Genomic DNA, 4,226 nt, shown 5'->3' with positions numbered 1-4,226 from the left:
TGGCAGTCAACCAAACAGGGGAACTTGTTGAACACATTCTTTAGTTCTCAATGAATGGACTCATAGACACCAGTGTCCCAGGAGAATCTTGATGGGACCTCCATGCTTTCAAACAAAAATCACTCCTGGCCAATATTAGAGGGCATGGGAGTGAAGGGTTCGATGTGTGGACCAGACAAAGGAGGGTAGAGCCTCTGTGATTAAAAACCGAGGTGTGCTTCATACATGTGCCATCTGTCTGTCACAGGCTGGCTGGAGACTCACTGTCCTTTCTCTAGGCTCAAAGAGAACAGAGCACCTCTGTGTACCTATGATAAAGGACACTGGCCAAGGAAACAGTGACCCTGGGGAGGAAGGCAGTCTTAGAGACGTGGCCCAGTTGATCTATTCTATATTCATGCCTTCCACCAAGGGTGACCAGTGGCCCAGCCCAGAGGACTGGAAGTGCTTTTAGGGATCCCTGTTCCAGTTTCCTTTCACCTGCTCTTTGTTTCAGAAACCATGACAGAAGCAGTCTCCATAAGAAGTGTTCTGTTATCCTTTTGAAACAGCAGCTGCAGGTCAGTCAGCTTCTCCACAGCGGATGAGGGGTTCTCATCAGTAGCCTAGTGAGGATAATAAGAAAATGTCTGGTTTAGAGATTATGGCTGCTGTCGATGTGCTGTGTTGGTCTTGACTTCCCTATTCTTTAGGATAGTGGATTCAAGGGGCCATAGACAGGGGAGGAAAAAGAAAAGTATAAACACAGCCAGACCCAGAGGGAGGCTGCAGAGAACAGGCTGGCCCAGTCAGGGAGGACAGGGGAAGTGGAAGAAAGACTTGAAGAGGGGAGAGCTCCAGAGATTAGCTCCTGTCTTGAGTCATCCCAGGCCTCTGAACAAATCTATTGCTATGAATTAAATCAGAAGTATATGATTGGGAAGAAGACACCAGAATCAAGGAGAGGACCAACATGAACCTGAACCCAGGTTTGCACTGGAGCAGACCTGAGATACAGGGAGTGATGGAGCTCAGGGCTTCAAAGAGGAAGAATCCCGGGAAGTGAAAGATCTACAGAGAGCTAGCTGGTCATTTTCACCCATTCTTCCTATCTTTCCATTCTTTCTTTCCTTGGGGAATAGAAGGGACTGGGAGCTGTGCTCCTGACCCAGTGAGTTAAGGTTTTTTACCAATAAGTGTCCAAATGTAGGTTCAAGGACAAAAATGTTCAGTCACTCTTACATTAGCCAAATAAACACTATGGGAGCACTTGTTGTGGGAGCTGGAGAGATGGCTCGGTGGCTAAGAGCACTGACTGCTCATCCAGAGGTCCTGAGTTCAATTCCCAGCAACCACATCATGGCTTATAACCATCTATGATTGGATCTGACAAATAAATCTTTTAAAAAAAGAATAAGACAAAACAAACAAACAAACAAACAAAAAAACCACTTGTGCCCCAAGCACTGCTCTGAGGTACAGCAGGATTCTTGTTTTCCATTTGTCTTTCAAGAAGTAACCATTGAGAGTTCAAACCACTGCCCTACAAAAGCCATCATCTGCCTGCTTCCAGGATGCTGTAGTATTTGGATATCTCAGTGGGGTCTTTGGGAGGTGGGTCCATTGGCCCAAAGGAAGCTGCCTGGCTCCTAGGGTCTGAAGGGATCATGACAGGGTCTGACAGGATCATGGCAGGCTGCTTAGCCAGAATTTGGTGCTACTTCTGCAAATGAGGTAGAAAGCACCAACCAATCTGGGTCTCAAAACCTATCCAGTGGCTGGAGAGACCCCCCCCCCTTTGATCTAAGAGCTTGTTGGGATTGTGGGGTGTCTTATAGGAATGCTAACCATTGGACCAGCTGGGTCCTGAGAGTCTGGTGATTTCCTCTGCAGTTGGGAATCCTGAGCCATGTCCACAGAATCTTAAAGAGCAGCTCCTCAGACAGAAGCCTGTGCTCTCTGTGGTAGGAACACATAGGCACTTGGAAGCTCAAATCTTGGTCTTCCTTGCCAGAAACATCTCTTTTTTTGGCTGCTAAAGCAAGGAATGCAACTCTCCCAGAGTCTGCAGGTCACAAACTCTTGATGGAGAGGGCTTCTCCAACTAGGGCCCAAAGATTCCTAAGACATTGCACAGACACGGCTGGGAATGGTGACTTCTGACCTTGTTTTCCTGGCTACTCTTCGTTTCCATCCCTTTTCCTTTCCCAGAGGATGTTATCTGAAGAAAGGGTTCCTATTCTAAGGGAAGGAGTGGGAAAGGAGAAGAGGAGACTGGAGAGGAAGGAGGGAGAAGGGCTTAGCAGGGAGACTATAGCCCATGAAAACCACAAGACCTACAGCTTCTTTGAGAAAGCACTGAGTAGCTGGTGAACTTCCTGCAGGGGACTTCCCAAACACACCCCAGTTATCGTCTGTCTAATCAAAGATGCCAAGGCTTCTGATTTCTCTCAGATAATTGATTGTAGGCAGTATTTAATGCTGATTCTATTTGCCTTTTATTTAGCAATTTTCAAAATTAATTGGGCCTTAGAGCTTTAGCTCTATTACTAGGGAGAACACAATCTATGTGCTGTTATTTCTCCCAAGACCATCTTTCTGCAGGAAGGCTTAGGTGTATCTGAGCCCTGTTTGTCACCTCTTGCCACTTGGGTAGCATGGGAGAGGTTACACTAAGAGATGAGTAGCCTTCATGGGTGGGAAGAAGAAGCTAATACTTGGGCTAAAACAATGTTTTCAACGGTAACCACTGAGGAAAACACATTGTTTCCTATCGGGATCTCCCTTGGTAGTCACTGCTTCCATTATTGACCAGTTTCACTTTCCTGTCTGCATAAAAACTACTGCCCTAGGCAAAATGTGTATGTTATCCCAATAAACACACCGTCAGGAGGTTTCACTGCTTGGAACTGACCCACCCTGCCCCCTATTTCCTCCGGACACCTGGCAACACAAGGCAAGCAAGAGGTGATAGCCCAGGGGAATCCCCAGCCAAAGGGCAGATCTGACAAGACCATTATCAGATAAGATTGAGGTGTTGAGGTGACTCAGACAATGAAAAAAAAAAAAAAAAGTGTTGTTCATCTAGACCCGGCTCTTCCTCTATCAGACAGCGTGCCCTTGAGATGCTGTGTCTAAAGAAGCTCTGAAAGCCCAGCCCACTGTTAAACGACATAGAGGCTCTTGTTGTTCCAATGATTCCCATAAAACAGACTTTTGAAATCAAGTCCTTTGCTTGTTCGTTAATTCGCTAAGCATGTACAAATCTTTTCAGGGTTGTGAGCCGAGTACTGGCTCTGGAAACACGGAAGAACTAAGATGACCCCCTGAACAAACATTAGACAACCACGCGATTAAAGAAGTGTTAGGGCTTTTCGCCAAGATGGCGGCGAATGCGGAAAAAGGAAGCTCCTGCCCCTCCCAAAGCCAAAGCCAGAGGAAGGCCTTGAAGGCTAAGAAGGCAGTGCTGAAAGGCGTCCACAGCCACAAAAGGAAGAAGATCCGCACGTTATCCACCTTCCTTCGGCCCAAGACCCAGAGACAACCTAAATACCTTCAAAGGAATGCATCGAGGACCAACAAGCTTGAGCACCAACCATACCGTCATCAAATTCCCAACCAACGAGTCATCCATGAAGAGAGAGGACAATGACACCGCTTGTGTTCATTGTGGATGTCAAGGCCAACAAGCACCAAATCAAACAGGCTGTGAAAGAAACTCTATGACGTTGATATGGCCAGAGTCAGTACCCTGTAAGGCCTGATGGAGAGAGGAAGTCCTATGTTCTCTTGACTCCTGATTTTGATGCTCTGCACGTTGCCAGGAAGATTGGGTTTATCTTAACTGAGACCAGATGGCTGGTTTTCAATATGCGCTTTTTTTTTTCACCATAAAAATAAATAAATAAATTAATTAATTAATAAAATAAGTGTTAAGTCTCTAAGAAACTCAGGGCCAACGGCTAACTGAGGCAACTAGTAACACATCAAAGCTGCCAGGCTGAGTAACTGGTCTGGAGTCCAGGCTTCTCCCAGCACCAGTGTCCTACCCTAAACCTCTCCGGTCTCTGGGCTTTGCTTCTCTTCCTCTAGCATCTCTTATAAAACCCTGCCATTTTGGTTATGTGCTCTCTTGGTCCTCCTCCTGGCTCCTGGTCCCCTCTCTTTCCCTCCTCCTCTCAAGGCCATGTTCAGTCTGGATTTTTCCAGCTGCCTCTGGCTGTGCTCTCCCTCATAGCTACAATTTT

The 4,226-nt window shown here is 46.6% G+C and overlaps 1 pseudogene; it reads left to right on the top strand.

The window, feature by feature from the left end:
- The first annotated feature begins 3,361 nt into the window (after positions 1-3,361).
- On the top strand, positions 3,362-3,873 carry LOC116900254 (annotated as a pseudogene).
- The last annotated feature ends 353 nt before the right edge of the window (positions 3,874-4,226 follow it).

This window comes from Rattus rattus, chromosome 1, assembly GCF_011064425.1.
Source record: "Rattus rattus isolate New Zealand chromosome 1, Rrattus_CSIRO_v1, whole genome shotgun sequence".
Taxonomy (NCBI): domain Eukaryota; kingdom Metazoa; phylum Chordata; class Mammalia; order Rodentia; family Muridae; genus Rattus; species Rattus rattus.
The sequence above is the reverse complement of the archived record's forward strand: the minus strand, read 5'-3'. Positions and strand labels throughout refer to the sequence as shown.